Raw genomic sequence first — 16,890 nt, forward strand, 5'->3', positions numbered from 1 at the left:
GCTTGCAAGCACCTTTCTATTTCTCTATGAATTTGACGACACCAGAAACTTATATAAGTGGACTGGTACAGTATTTGTCCTTTTGTGAAGTCGAAAGCACTTTGTATGTGTTAACTCATTTAATCATAGTAATGGTCCTATGAGGTAAGTAAAATCATTACCCCTCTTTTACAGACGAGGAAATTAAAATAAATACAGAGAGGTTAAACAAGAAGTAGAAATTAAATATTCAGAGGGATCAGAAAAAGGAAAAGATCTCCCTTAATTTGGTTCTCCGCCCCCAGGAGTCCGTGAACCAATTAAAAGGAAGCAAACAGTCCCCTTGTTGGAGGCGCCGCCACCTTGCAAGACCATCTCCGCTTCTATACAAGGGCCGCGCAACTGGAGAGGGCCCTTCTGCAGGAGAGAAGAGGGAATGTGCTGAATGAGTTAAAGTGCCCTTTGTCCACCCCCCTAGCACTCGGCGGGCGCAGGCTGAGCTGGTGACCCGGGCAGGACCGGAGCCAAAGGATTAATCCATCACAATGAGACGTTCTATTCTGGGCAGGCGGCGCGAGCAGATGCTGGGCGCCGGCGGAGGCAGCGTGCAGGGCTGGCGCTCAAGCAGGCCGCCCGCACCCTGCGGTCCACCCGACCCTGCTCCCTAATGAGAAGAGAGGAGCCGAACCCAGGCAGCCGCTCCCTGTTGACGCCTTAGGCGTTTCAAAACTAGACTAGCCGGAGCCAATGGAATGTCTTGGGTGGGCCATTCTGAGAAACCCAATTTTCTTGCTTAGGCTATGTTTAGAATCCAGAAAGTCACTTCAATTACCCCACTTTCCTTACAAATCCAATCCGCTTCTTACCTCTCACTCCACCCTGCAGCCTCCCCGCCACTCCACTTGCCCCAGAATTTTTCTGCTAAATCCACTCCCCAGTCCACTCCACGGTGGAAGTGGGGACTGGAGTAAATAACCACCCCAGCCTCTCAATTAGAAAAAGGAAATCCACTCAGTCTCAGGGAATTTTAGGGGCCGGAAGTCTAATTTTTTGATGTGAAAGCACCACTTCTGTGACCTTATGGAGATTATGGCCTGGCCAGCCAGCCCCACTCCCATAATCTTTTGACCGTTCGATCTCCTGCTTACACTGGACTGGGACAGAGCAGCCCAGTGATTCATTCCCAGATTGCACCCTCTAGCTATGCCAGGGAGGAGAGGAAAAAGAAGGAAAAACAGTAGTTAGATACTGTGGGTTAGAAAGCCCAATTTTGCAATTGCTCTTTAAAAATCGGACTTAGTGACATTACAACACTCCTTTGGAGGTATCAGTCCCTTCCAGGGACAGAAGCATATTTTGGGTCATGGAGAAGAGCATTTTGCAGGTTATATTAGAGATTCTGCCGGAAAATTTAACAAATCTAAAGTCTGCTTGCTTGATTAATTTTTAGGATATGTTTTCCCCCAGCTTTATTAGGGTACAATTAACAAATACAAATTGTATCTATTTGCAGTATACAGTGTTTTGATATATTTATACCAAAGCTTTAAATATCCGAGAGGGATGTTAGGATGACATTTAGAAGGGTAAAGGATTGTCTCTATTTTTGTGGGTATTCTTGGCTTGGTTTTAAAAGTGGTTGGGATTATTTCCCCCAAATTTTCTAATTTTCTAATCCTTCTAACATGTCTGCCTAACCCAATTTTTTTTTTCTTTTCTTTTTTTTTTTGAGACAGAGTTTTTCTCTTGTCTCCCAGGCTGGGGTGCAGTGGTGCAATCTCAGCTCACTGCAACCTCCACCTCCTGGGTTCAAGCAATTCTCCAGCCTCAGCCACCAGAGAAGCTGGGATTACAGTCACCCACCACCATGCCCGGCTAATTTTTGTATTTTTGGTAGAGACAGTGTTTCGCCATGTTGGCCAGGGTGGTCTCGAACTCCTGACCTCAGGTGATCCCCCACCTCAGTCTCCCAAAGTGCTGGGATTACAGACGTGAGCCACCGTACCCAGCCCCAATTTCTACTTATTGTTTCTCTCTGCTTCTATCTAGACCATCCATTACTCAATGGTATGTCATAGAAGATCTTTGGCCAAATGTCAGACTTTTATCTTACATATCCCAGAGTAGGGAGTAAGTACTAAAGCTTCTAAAATGCTCTCACTCACACGCTTCATCAATGCAAATGACAGTTTGAAAGACCAAGAGCTTTTGGATTCTACTTGGACTTCTTTTGAAGGGAGACTTGGGCTCATCCTGCTGGCCTCTGCCCTCTGCTAACCTCCCAGGACTCCTGACTGGGCCTATGCTGGAAACCAACCACACAAGATGAATGTCTTGCCAAGCTGGATGTGGAAGCATATTTGGTCCTTTGAAGGTTAATGATCAATCCAGACCACAAATGGATGACAGTCAAACACTGCCTCGGGTAGGCTAATGGCTTGTGTTTCAGGACTGAGAACTCATTAACAGTCCGTTGCTGCTTTGTCTACTCCTAACGATTGGCCTCCACCTCCACTAACACTCCGCCCTTCCCTTGGCTCTTGGCTTTTTCTCTGCTTCAACCCCAGACTTTCTCTCTCTCTCTCTGTCTCTGAGCCTCGGCTTCTCTTACAGACTCTGTCCCACTCTCATTCCAAGACACAGAACCCTTCTTATCTACCTGAAGCTATAGTTGGTCATTGGTATCATGGAAAACAGGAGCTGACTATGCCTTAAAAATCATTTATTGCAGTGATTTTTAAACAATGTTTAAAGGAGCCTTGAGATTCCTTGGTGGCAAGCAACAGAGGCTACTGAATATGTGTATGTATGTGTGATGAGTACTCATAGCAGTGAATATTTGGAAAGCAGAGCCTCCAAGAGTCCCTTATGCACACATGCATACTTATCAATCAGAACAAAGGACTGGTATTTGTTTTATATATTGGGGTACTTCATTGCTTGATTTTTTTTTTTTTAAAAAGATTCTGTTATTTAAAGAAAATAGTTTAAATATCACAGTGATCCCATCCTGCCCCTTCGTTATCTGCAGGGGTGCCCCTGAGTGTCCCCAGGTGAGATCTCCATGCCTACATTACTCTACACAGAATAACTCTCTCCTGGTTCCAGTCCCAAATAAAGAGGACAGAGCCTCATGAGTCTATCTGGGCCAAGGTGGGTTATTGCCAAGAATAACCTGGCATCAGGGGATTCAAACTCTTTGCCTTCAAGCTCTGGCATTCCAGTAAGGGCTGACTTGGAACTGTCACAGAGAAACTGAGCAGGCGGGGACAGTAAATGCAGTCTAGCACTTGTTTGGAACTAGAGCATGGCTCAAAAATAATCACAATGAATAAACCTTGCTATCAGCTTTCTTTAAATAAATATACACACAATGCTAAATCCTTTTGCTTTAGGACTTGGATTTGATTGTACATTCTTGGATACCTAAGAATCTCCCAATACTGCTCCAGCTTGTAACTTTTTTTTTTCAGAAAGAGTATTTTCTCAGATGTCTAGATGTCTCTGTAAAAGTGAACAGAATTACTATTTTTAAGAGGAGGGTGCCTATGTTCTTCACGCTTATAATACCTCCAAGAAACTTACAGAGAACACTATGCATACTTACATGAGATTAAATTGCAATCCCTAAGGGAATCCCAGACTCACTCTGGATCAACAGTAGTTGCTAATGTGTTTAATGCAGACTACGATAATAACAATGATCATATTAATACTATTTATGGAGCACTTCTATGTACCAGATGCAATGCTATGTACTGTATATGTAATCTTCACAATATTTACATGAGACAGGTTCTCTATTCTTATTCCACAGAAAAGAACACTGATGCTAATGTTCAAGAATAAGCATATCTAAAGTTAAAGCTTCAATGTGGCAGGAGTAGGAGTCAAGCAAAATTCATCTGACTCCAAAATGAATATTCTCAATTTCAATGCTAAATACTGTTATGCTGCTCCTATTGGAACATGGGACACAGACCTCACTAAATGGTGGTGATCAAGGTGAGAGAATATGAGAGGATAGACAATAACCTTATCTTGAGTTAAGCTTCCCTAGGCTTCTACTCTCAATGCCAAGAGATTCCTTTCTCAACTAATAATGATGCGATGAAGTGCAGCATGAGCTCCTCAAGAGATTTATTTTGGATCAATGAGTCTCTTGACATGTCCTACTGAAACAGTCAAATATCTAAGGCATTGCTCAGACCCGGCTGCCAGTAACCTGCCTTTGAGCCACTAAGCCATAAAAGAAAGAGATCCCAACCAACACGCGCTAGGAGACACCCAAGCCAAATCAAGTAGAAACAAGACACTCAAGAAATATGGATGGCATGTGAATAGCTCATATATTCAGCTGTTGTGCATTGAGTACATAATTTAGTGCTGATCTTTGGCATTCCGATGCACCTCCTTCCCCTCCCCACACCCATCCGTCCCCATCAACCAGTTGTCTGACCAACTGCAGAGACAACTGGCTGGTCTCTCTTTCTCTCTCGCTCTCTCCCCATTTTTATATATGTATATATTTGACTCTGAATACACACTATATGTAATTTTTACTTAACTAACTTGGAAGAATAGCCTTTATGGTAAGTAACTAATGACCTCATTTCTTAGGAGATGAAAGAAGGAACAGATACACCTACCCCTCTGCACACTAACTGTCCTGGAGTCAGGGTGTTATCCTAGTGGGGTCCATTTAGAGGTGGTATAGATCAGTGAATCACAAATTTTAAAGTACAAAAAAAGTCCTCTTGGGATTTTATTACAATGCAGAGTCTTATTTGGTGAGGCCTAGGATTCTGCATTTCAATCAGTCATCCAGGTAATGCCACTGGGGTTGTCTGAGGATCATACTTTGAATAGAAAAGGACGAACATAAGAAAAAGAAAATGACAGTGACCAGAGGAACATGGACGAAAAGGAGGAAAGTTAGTTCCTTAAAAAACACTCCTGACTCGCTACAGAAAAAGGGAGATTAAGAGATGGGAGAATGGGGGCTCTGCCTTATTTTGACAAAACTATGTCTAAGAGAATTACAGGAATCTAAGCCTCAGAATTTGTAGGCTAATTCAGGAATGTCTTGATCCTATGTGGGTTATTGTCATGGAATGGCCAGAAGAATGTTTCTCAATCCTGGCTGTGTTTTAGAATCACTAGAGTGTTAAAACCATATTCATGCTGTATTTCTATCAAAAGAAAATATCTGGAAGTGGAGTCCTGGCTTCAAGTTTGTTTGTTTGTTTGGATCTCTCCAGGTGGGGAACCCCTGGTCTAACTGTTCCATGTGGCAAAGGGTTTTCTGCATTTTAAAAGCCTGAATTAAAGAAGTTCATAGCTGAATCATTCTCTGGCTGGGACAGGGCTAATCCAGAAGTTTGATTCAGTGGAACAAATTGCCCTACTTAGGTGAAAAACTGAAGCTTGGACATTTTTCAATTTGGGGATTGCTGTATTCTACTTGCAGATGGTTTTCAGAGTGATACCAGGTGGACTCATGAATAGAACATTCTCAGCCCAAGTCTGGTCACAAACCAGATATAGATGTTACATGATTTATTATAAGGAATTGGCTTATCCCATTATAGAGGCTGAGAAGTCCCAAGATCTGCAAAGGGCAAGCTGGTGACCCAGGACAAATATTGGTTGTTCCAGTCCCAGCCTGAAGGCCTGAGAACCAGGAGAGCCAATGGTGTAAGTTCCAGTCTGAATCTGAGTCTAAAGGCAGGAGAAGACCAATGTCTCTGTGCAAAGAAAGGCAGAGAGAGCTTGAATCTCACTTTCTCATCTTTTTGTTCCATTCAGGCCTCCAATGGATTGGATAAGGTCCGCTCATATTGGGGAGGGCAATCTGCTTTACTCAATCCACTGATTCAAATGTTAATCTCATCCAGAAACACCCTCGCAGACACACCCAGAATAACGTTTGACCAAATACCTGGACACCTTGTGACCCAGTGAAGATGACACATCGAATTAACTATCACATCATAGGATCTCATGGAAAGATGATTTAGAGCCAGCTCTACTACTTACTATTCATTAAGAGAGGCTGTCAGGGAAGACAGAGCAATTTGCAACTAGACTGAAATTTAAGCATTATCTCGGGCTGGGCGTGGTGGCTCACGCCTGTAATCCTAGCACTTTGGGAGGCTGAGGCAGGTAGATCATCTGAGGTCAGGAGTTCAAGACCAGCCTGGCTAACATGGTGAAACCCCATCTCTACTAAAAATACAAAAATTAGCCAGGTGTGGTGGCAGGTGCCTGTAATCCCAGCTACTCGGGAGGCTGAGGCAGGAGAATCACTGGAACCTGGGAGGTGGAGAGTGCAGTGAGCCGAGATCATGCCATTGCACTCCAGTCTGAGTGACAGAGCGAGACTCCATCTCAACATAATAATAATTATTATTACCTCAAGCACTATCTTTAAATATCTTCCGACAGCAATGTTATCAAATAATGTGTGTATGTATATATTCCACCAGCCCCTTAATTTGGTCCAGCTTCTAGAATATCATTATAAAACCATGAGCCCTCAGCCGTAGCAAGAATCCCTGGATGTTGTTCTTGCTTTGTTTATTCTTTCATATTCCCGTCCCCATTTTCCATCTAAATCCTACCAGTCCTCTAAGGCCAGCTTATATTTCACCTTCTTCATAACACATGTGCTACTAGTCACTCCAGCTCATGATAATCTCTGTTTCTTTGGGCTTCATGGCTCTTACTACTGTTATAAGGCTTTCTTGCCACTTTATTACATACTATCTGATATTTCTTGTATTGAAGAACAATTAAAAACTGGAACATTGGTGTCATATATACCTAGGTTCAAATCTGACTTTGCTGTTTATTAGTTATATAGCCCTGGGAGGGTATTTACCTTCTCTGACTTTCAAGTGCATTAGCAGAATAAGAATGACAATGCCCAAGTCAAACTCATAGAAGTAGAGAGAATGGTGGTTGCCAAGGGCCAACGAGTGGGGAAAATGGGGAGATGTTGGTCCAAGGGTTAAAAAAAAAAAAGAATGCGGCTGGGTGTGGTGGCTCACACCTGTAATTCCAGCACTTTGCGGGGCTGAGATAGGCAGATCACGAGGTCAGGAGTTAGAGACCAGCCTGGCCAACATAGTGAAACCCTCTCTACTAAAAATACAAAAATTACCCGGGCATGGTGGTGCACACCTCTAGTTCCAGCTACACAGGAGGCTGAGGCAGGAGAATCGCTTGAACCTAGGAGGCGCAGGTTGCAGTGAGCTAAGATCTTGCCACTGCACTCCAGCCTGGGGGAAGAGAGAGATATTGTCTCAAAAAAAAAAAAAAAAAAAAGAATCCCCTGGCTTGCAGAGAAATAGTAAAGGTTAAATGAATGAGAATAATGAATAACTGTGTTTCATCTGTGACTTACATGGTCCTATTTCAGAGTTGTGTGATGAACAATGAACACAGTCCAGTAAGAAAATATTAACAAAATAACTCAAGTTTTTAACTTACCTTTCTTTATACCTGGAAGGAATATATAATTCACAACAAACCTTTTATAATCCTCTTTCTTTTTCCATACACTTCCCTTATGCCCCACAACTGCTCAGAACTTTCTTTTCTTGCCTTCCAAGTAACTTCTCTCCCAGCCCCAGAAGGCAAAAATCTTGCGTTCTTATCCCTACCCCTTTCTTTTCCCCTCTCAAGGTCTCTATGTCTGGCCATTCCTGCAAATTTGCAGAGCAATACAGTCAGATCTGGCAAAGGCTAATACTCTCCCAAACACACTCAGAGGTTGAGAAAGAGGGAAAGACCAACAAACAGAGGGAAAAGACCAGACGTATTATTTTTGTTCTGCCATATGTGTAAAGAATTTAGAGTCACCTGGCACATAGTACAAGCCCTTCAAAGGGTAGCTACTACTATTTTATTACTATATCGTATTACAGAATGAAATCAGAATTACATTTCTTTTCTTTACAAATATGTAGTCTGCTCACAGACTTACTGGACTGTGCTGATTGTTCATCATACAACTCTGAAATAGGACCACGTGAATCACAGATAAAATGCAGTTATGCTCTCATTATTGCAAGCTTTTTTAGGGAAAGAACTTTAGAACTTTTTCCTGTACTTTTATACAACTCTCTACCAGTGCTGCCGAATATAACTTCCTGCAATGATGGAAATGGTCTACCATCTTTGCTGTCCAATATGGTAGCCACCAGCTACATGTGACTATTGAGTACTTGAAACATAGCTAGTGCAAGTCAGAAACTGATTTTTCTATTTTATATAATGTGTTTAATTTACATTACAAGTTCCATGTGGCCAGTGACTACCATATTGGACAGAGCAGACAACACCTACCACGGTACCTTGCACAAAGTAGATACTCAGTAACATTTATTGACTGGATGGATGAATTAGTGATTAAATGAACCAAACTATAAATAATACAGTTACAGTGCTGATATTTTTACAAGTAGATAATTTTGCTAGTTACTTCTCTGTTGCTACACACTCTGGAGTAGTTTTCTTGCCACAGGAAAGACTAGCAAACGCTGAAACAGATAAGCAAGATTCTATTTTTAGGTCTCATTTTTTCTTTGCTCAGTATAAATTCATTCTGACTCTGAGGTCAGACCCTTTTGTTTTTCAAAAATAAAAAAATGTAATGTACATGTTTTATTTAATGGTGAGTTCTCGTTATGACATTTCCCTTCAGGAATGAAAGAGGAAGAGATCAGTTATTGTCAATGCACCCACAAGCAAATTCAGCCATCTTCCTCAACACTGAAGAGAAATGTCAAAAAAGATTAATCATGCATTAAAGACACATGGACATGTTATATCTCTCATATATTGAAGGACTGTGACATATTTAAACATTTGTAGACCATTATTAGATAGTCAAGAGCTTGGCAGCCTCTAAATAACGTTTATAGTAGTAGCTCTATGATCTCACCCATCTTAAAGATGGAAATATTTCATTGATAATTCATCTGAATGGTAGTTTGGTTCTTTGGGAGTTTTTTGTTTTGTGTGTTTTTGTTTTGTTTTCGTCTTGTTTTTGACACAGGATCTCACTCTGTCACACAGGCTGGAGTGCAGTGACACAATCATGGCTCACTGCAGCCTCAACCTCTCAACTTACTGGGCCTCAAAAGATCCTCCCACGTCAGCCTCTAGAGTTGCTGGGACTACAGGTGCACATTACGATGCCTGGCTAATTTTTGTGGGTTTTTGTTTTTTTTTTTTTGTAGAGATGTGGTCTCACTATGTTGCCCAGGCTGGTCTTGAACTCCTGGGCTCAAGCGATCCTCTCTCCTCAGCTTCCTAAAGTGCTGGGATTGCAAGTGTGAGCTGCCACAACTGACTGGTAGTTGTTTTTAAGAATATTGACCCTTTAAAAAAAATCTTTGTGTTGTTGAATTTGCTTCTTCATCATTTAGTGATGAAGTTACTACTCCATGAGTAGAGTTTCTGCTTAGAGTGATTACAAAGTTTTGGAAATAGATAATGGTGATGGCTGCACAATATTGTAAATGTAGTTAATGCCACTGAATTGTACACTTAAAATGGCTTAGATGGCAAATTTTGTGTTATACATATTTATCGTAATTTTCAAACACAGAATTGGTAGTTCAGTAGATCTCACATAAAAGAAAAATAACACTTGGAGAGGCCAACCGCCAAGTTTAACCCCAAGTATTTAGCCCAGCAAAGTAATAATAAAAACCTCAGGACTTTGATTTTGACAACTAACATCCTGTAAGGAAATAAGGCTGTCCTCCAAACAACTGCAATGAAATAATAACCAATGGCATAAATTGGAGGCAGAGGAAGGGATGGTAATAGGGTTTGAGGAAGGCTGCTGGAGGGCACACTTCACCTTTGAGTGATATACTGGAGTACAACTATATCCTCCTACGAACATCTCATGGGGCCACTGGCAGAAAAAGAATGACGGGCTGGAATCAGTGAACTGACTTAATGTGGCATTTCTTGAGTGGTGTGTGGCTGTACTGTGATATTAGTACTAGAAAGGACTCTCAGCGCCATTTTTTCATCCCTTTAACTTGAAGCAGGACCACAATCAAGCCATCTCAAGCTGAGAACTTACACTTTTTCCGAAGACTTCCAAAGTGATTCCGGGGGTATCTATTTTTTATTTTATTTTTTTGAGACAGGGTTCTTGCTATGTCGTCCGGGCTCGAGTGCAGTGGTGTGATCATGTCTCACTGCAGCCTCAGCCTCTCGGGTTCAACTGATCCTCCCACCTCAGCCTCCTGAGAAGCTAGAATTACGAGCATGCGTCACCACCCTTGGCTAATTTTTGTATTTTTTGTAGAGATTGGGTTTCGCCATGTTGCCCAGGCTGGTCTTGAACTCCTGGGCTCAAGCAATCTGCCCACCTCGACCCCCAAAGTCCTGGGAATCCAGGCATGAGCACTGCTCCTGGCCCCATGGATGTCTAATCCACATCTCCTAGATGGGAATTTACTCTCCTCCTTTTGTCCTGACTAATTAGAAGTAGACAGGAAGTCACCATCAATTTGTTGCTAACCTCTTAAGTTTCCCATCTGTCTTTCACAACCCAGATCCTGGAAATGGCTAAGGTGCTTCAGGAAGGGGGTAACTCATAGTGCCTTGCATTTCCTGTAAGTAGCAACCAGGGTTCAGGCAGGAAAGCAGAGCCAAAATGATTATTACAGGAGTAACGAATTGAATATAGGAATGAGATGATACACAAGTTTGGGAGGATCTGAGTAAAGTCTGGAAGCAAGAGTCAGAGGAGCAGAGCAAGTGTCACCAACCGTGCAGTTGAAGCGCTGACATGGATGGACATGTCAGGACTTGCAGGGAAATCTGAGAAGCCAGGCACGTCTAGCTGGCAGAGTAAGGCCATAAAAGAGGAGCTGATGGAGAGGTCTAAGGGAGGCCGTGCTGCCTCCCTGCCACTATGTGGGCCACGGCCAAGAGCTGTGGAGGGCCTGGCGCCACTGTTGGTCAGCAAGGCCAGAGGCAGAGAAAATGGTCAGCAAGGCCAGAGGCAGAGAAAATGGTCATCTTCGGCCAGAGGCAGAAGCAGAGCAGAAGAATGTAAAGACCAGCTGGAACCCGCCAGACATCTCTGATTCTACCCATTACCATAATGACCACACAACCTTCTATGAGTAACAGCTGCTGCTTTCCTTCTGTCTTCCAAATCTCACACCAATTTCTCCTTTGACCGACTCTAACTCTGAACCATGTAGGTACCAGCGTAACCAAGTTGAAATGGCATAACGTAGCACAGCATATCACCTTTCTATGTCTTGCAATTAATGTCTAGATTTAAGCTTCAATAAAGGCGTTGAAAATGTTCCTTAAATCTAAATGAAAATAGTTCTTATTCATCCTATTCTTACCCTATTCAGGTGAATAAAATATTGAAAATTGACTCTTAAAAATCATGGGTATTTCACTTTTTCCCTGCTGACACTGTTCATTTACTTCATGGTAATTGATGGTAGAAAAAGATAGCACTTTGTTACTCCCCATCACATCAGGCTGAGTTACAAGACTATCATTCCACATTTTCAGTTCAATTGTAAAGCATTATCTATCAACAAATTAAGCAGTTTCTAAATTGGCTGTCTTTACATAATGCCTAACATCCAGAAGTATTGTTTGCAGTGATAAAAGCTTGGAAACAACCAAAATATCCATCATTAGGAGAGTGGTTAAATAAATTATGGAACAAACATGCAGTGGAATACTATACAGCCTTTGGGAAAAAATAAGGCACAGCCCTGATTATGGAACCTTCACAGTGTTTTTTGTTAAGTGAAAAAGGCAATGTGAAAACAGTGTATGTGGTACCATTAAACAAAGGGGCGTGTAAAATACATAGATGCATATATGCACATATTATGTGTATTCCCTCCAGGGAAACTGAGTGGGAATGGAGGGGGAGAAAGAATGTATAATCTTTGAATTTTGTGCCATATGTTTGTGTTGCTTACTAGATAAATGGGTGGATAGATAGATAGATGATAGATAGATAGATAGATAGATGATAGATAGATGATAGATAATTGATAGATGGATGGATAGATAGATAGATAGATAGATAGATAGATAGATAGATAGACCCACATATTAACAGTGGTCTGCTCTCTGATATAGTATGACCTGGCTTATTTTACCTTTAAATCCTCTGCTTTCAGCATCAAGAATGCCCAGGAGAAAAAAACGTTATCATAATCTGTATCATAATTAGAAAACCAAATTTACATATTGGGTCAATGTACCAAAGTGCACACATAGAAAGACATGGAAAAAATGTACTACTTCCTCTGTTCTGCTTCATTTCATTCCTCAATATAACCAATATTTTTGTATATGTTTGTACATTTTGTTACATGAATTTAGAGATGATGCAAATTACCTGTTATAAGTGATTCTTCTTTGAGACACCGCCTATTCTGAACTACAGAAAGAACTTCCTTGCTCTCATCACCAGAACCAGTTATTATGGGGGGAGAATATTGTACTAATCTAGGTCCGTTAAGAGGCTTATTCTGCCCCCTCTACTTTTCCTGGACCACCTGCTACAGGAGGATTGGATTTGCTGTTTCTCCTTTGTAATTCATTTCCTCTGTCTAAATTACATTTCCCTGTTTCATTCCACCCAGATGCATTACAGGTGATCAACTTCTGAACTCCCTTGTCCAATAGCCACATGTTCTTCCTTGAATGTAGCTGTCCAAGGTTAGAAGCAAACTGTATTTTGCACAGGATCCTACTCTTGTGCAATATAAATCAGAGCTTCAGGAGAGGAGTGGGTCAGTATGGGCTTTAAGGTTAGTACTGATTTCCTGGGAACTGAGAAGAGCTTCTCTCTTACATAGGCTGTGTCTCTGTCCTTTCTATTTCCTTCTGGCCCTTTATTAGCTAATATCCATGTTCAATATATTTGGCAGTGGTCATTACAAAAAGGGGTTTGGCACACAATCAGGGGACAAGGGCTTTCTCCTTTGGTACTACATCAACCATCTCTTGATTAATATGCAGAATTAAAGGCATTGAAAAATTGTTAGATTGGCATTTTTAAAAATAGTTATTAGATTTCTTTCTTACAAGAAATTCTGGCCTTTCCTTTGTTTCTTGCCATGGCCTGTCTGTATGCAAAAGGACACTCACGCTTCACGAATCCCATTCGTGGCTCTTCCACTAGCACTGCATGACCCTCTCAGTTGCTTGATGAAGAACAGCACCTTGGAGGTGAGGATTGTATTGGCATATGCATGCCAATTGGCTGCATCTTCAATTCTCAATCCAATCTATAGTTTCTGATTATTTGCAGTGTGAGAAGCTGACTTACTACAGCTGTCTCCATTAGGGATGGCTTATTTAGAGATCATTAAAAAATAGATGAGACTGACGCTCTGACCACCAGCATTAGTATTTTACCACACCTCTCTTCTTCCTCAGAAAGCTTTTGGAGACCAGGGTGAATATCACTGGTTTAACACGTCTCTTATTATGATTTCTTTTTCTCAGCCTATTCCAGCTGCACTAGGTTTCTGGCTCTCCTTCTAACTCAGGGCTTTGGCACCTACTATTCCCTCTGCCTGGAATGCTCCTCTCCTAAAGAGCCACGTGGCTCACTCCTTCACTTTCTTCAGGCTGTTGTTCAAATCACTTTCCTATTGGCCGCCCTGTTTAATATGACCCCCTGCACTTCCTATCCCATGTAATGCTTTTTTTTTCCTCCAAGGTCCCTCACTTTGTATGTTTTAATTTTTGCTATTGTGTCACTCCAGGTTCCAAGAGGGCAGGGATTTTTGTCTCCTTTGTTCACAACTATATCCCCTCTGCCTGGCACACAGTAGGTACTCTGGAAGGAAGGAACAACTTAATTGTTGTAATTCCAGTTCTCCTCCCCTTTTTGATGAATGGGTTAACCTGATACAATGCCCTCAAGACCCAAAGATGGGTCAGCACCAATACTTCATGGTATTAAGACATGCAGATGGGTCAGGAGCCAATACTTATCTATCAACTGCTAGTCTGTTCTAAGCGTTTTGTATTTTGACTCTTATCATTTTGTCTATCCAGTACCATCACCATTCCATCCCAACCATTTCTTGGAGACTTCCCTCCCTTCTTCTGAGAACTTCTCCTTGCCAACTCCATCCACACAGCCACCATAAGAGCCTCTGTGTTAACACAGCTCTTGGGCCGCATTGTTGGGTACAGGAATAGACCTCTCACTCAAGTGAAACCAAAGACCTGGCTCAGAAGACTTGGAATCCCTACCAGGAGATCGAAACTCAGCCTGGTAGTTCTACTGATTTGAGAAAATATAAGTCTGGGAGCTGCTGTTGGCAAGCCACATTTCCCTTCATGGAGACTGGCAAACAAGGAAAGCTGGTCTGCGGCAGAGAGAGGAACAAGCCTGCAGAGAGGCACAGAGATGTGAGACCAAGTGTAGTCCTGAGGCCCTGGGAGTCCCTGATTTCAGTCCTCGGGAGAGTCAGCTGTACTTCTCTCCTTGAATTATTAAATACCCATGTAATCCTTATACTGCATTCTCTCTTTTTTCTTAAACAAATTAAAGCTAATTTTCTATCACTTGTTAAGAAAACTTTACTAATTCATTTAATGCTGACAGAAGCCTGATGAGGCAGCTCATCTTTCTCTGACTTCAGAAATGAGGAAGACTTGGGAAGGTTATGTTTTCCTCCAGGTGCTGGAGGAAAGTGGCGGAGCTGGGATTTGATCTCAGGCCAGCCTGATTCCAGAGCATGTATTAAGACTTCCATTCTGTCATTCAGTCAAATCCAACCATCCTGATGGTTTGTCTGTTAAAAATGATTTATTGGCCCAGCACAGTGGCTCACGCTTGTAATCCCAGCACTTTGGGAGGCTGAGGTGAGCAGATCATGAGGTCAAGAGATCAAGACCGCGGTGAAACCCCATCTCTACTAAAAATACAAAAAAATTAGCCTGGCGTGGTGGCGGGCGCCTGTAGTCCTAGCTACTCAGAGAGGTTGAGGCAGGAGAATGGCGTGAACCCGGGAGGTGGAGCTTGCAGTAGCTGAGATCGCGCCACTGCACTCCAGCCTGGGCGACAGAGCGAGACTCCATCTCAAAAAAAAAAAAAAAAAAGAAATGATTTATTATGGAGTTTCTACACATACAAAATAGAGAGAATTGTACAATAATTCCCCATGTGCTTATCAATCAGCTTCAATCATTATCCATGTTCAGCAGTCTTGTTTCTTGAAGGCCTTTTAAGTGGACCCTCAGAAATAAAAAATGAACTTTGTAGGATTTCAGGCATTGGAGTGGGGTCTATAGTATGGTTGTGCAAGAGTTCTCTTGTTCAGTCCATGGAGAATGAGGGAAAAAAAAAAGAAGCACTGTGTTCAACAGGCCCAGCCATGGAGAGCTGTGCTGTCCACAGTTCTATCAAAGGCAGGAAGGTGGATTGAATGCTAGTGGAAGGGGGAGGCGAGTTTCCAGCCCCAGTGGAAAGTACAAAATGTTGGAAGACTCTTTAGAGTTAAAAGAAATGCAAATTAGCACAGCCCACTTCTCCCACCGAAACAAATTGCATGTTTGTAATAGCCAAGTAAGATTAATGCTCAGATGTCACCATCTGAGAAACAGTCTTGAATCAGGATTCATTTGTTTTGACCTCGCTCTGGTCCTCTCTGCTCCTAGTTAATGATTTACAAGTGACACCTTGGAAACAGCTAAGGGGTCCTCTCTCCCTGTCCTTTTTAAGGGCAGGAAGTAATCCTGTGCCTGGGGACAATCCCATCACCCCTTATTAGAGCTGCACCCAGGACACTGTTGGAGCTGACCAGAGCTTTGTTCAATGAGATGGCAGGTCCCCAGCCTGACACTCTGCTGACAGCTGCTGTTTCCTTTCTCTCTCTCCTTCATGCCAGAAGGACATTTATGTAAGCACCACTGGCTCAGGACTGAGTAGAACAAGTTAAGAAATGACAAGACTAGACTCAGCAGGATGGTGGCGTGCATTCTCCTGTACTGAGGAAGCACAGCCCAGAACTGCCAAGATGAGCCTGAGTCACTCTCAGGAGATTCCCGTCCTGGGGGTTTCTTCTCCTGTCATGCTCTTCGGTGCCCATGACTTTATTCCTGGGATGGAGGCAGCTGCCAGCCCCAATACCTAGCTCACAGGGGAGCTGTGAGCATCAGATGAGATTGTGAATGGGGAGGCATTTTGTTAACTGCAAAATGCCATGCAATTTTAAAAGACTGTCATTTCCACTACTCTTCTCCTTATACCTGGACACCTGCCTCCCACACCCGGTTGTACCTCCTTTCAGCCTGAAGTTCAAGTCTTTTTACTGAAGAGGAGAGCTTCATTCAGGATCTATTTCTGAATGACAGCCACTCCTGCAAAGAATCTACCAATATTTATCATTCACATGCAAAAATGTGTCATACATATTTAGCAAGCGCCCCATGAATTTCTTGTGCCTAGCAACCAAAGCAGAAAAAGGAACATATGGAATCTGTGGTTGTTTGATACCAATTTGATCTGAATGAACAAACAAATTAGCCCATTTTTCCAAATATGAACCTGGTACCACTATTATTGCCTGTGAGTGGAGATAAATATGCTCTTGCTACTTGTATTTTATTAGCTATTTCTATTCTTTCAAAATGCAATATTTATTCTTGGGAAAGAGAAAGAACCACTGGATCTAATACATGTGTCTTTGGACACTCCAGAGCACTTCCCTATTCTCTGCCTTTTCCAAGTCAAAACATTTGAACTTCAAGATTCTTTCCTCCCTACTGAGCACATTGTATCAGGTATCACAGCAGTCACAATTTTCTCCAGAGGAAAGCATATGGCCCTTAACTCCACTTCAGGAAGTGAACCCTGTGGGAGAGTGT

At 42.2% G+C, this 16,890-nt stretch overlaps 1 long non-coding RNA gene across 2 annotated transcripts; it reads left to right on the forward strand.

The window, feature by feature from the left end:
* Nucleotides 1-536: 536 nt before the first annotated feature.
* Nucleotides 537-14,536, forward strand: LOC129014113 (uncharacterized). Of its 2 annotated transcripts, none has more exons than XR_008494132.2 (4): nt 537-740; nt 2,029-2,404; nt 3,797-3,984; nt 14,071-14,536. It is a non-coding gene; the product is annotated as an uncharacterized LOC129014113 (long non-coding RNA). The 2 variants fall into 2 exon arrangements; XR_008494131.2 differs by having other exon boundaries at nt 2,169-2,404.
* The last annotated feature ends 2,354 nt before the right edge of the window (nt 14,537-16,890 follow it).

The sequence above is a fragment of the Pongo pygmaeus genome, chromosome 16 (assembly GCF_028885625.2).
Source record: "Pongo pygmaeus isolate AG05252 chromosome 16, NHGRI_mPonPyg2-v2.0_pri, whole genome shotgun sequence".
NCBI classification, from domain to species: Eukaryota; Metazoa; Chordata; class Mammalia; order Primates; family Hominidae; genus Pongo; species Pongo pygmaeus.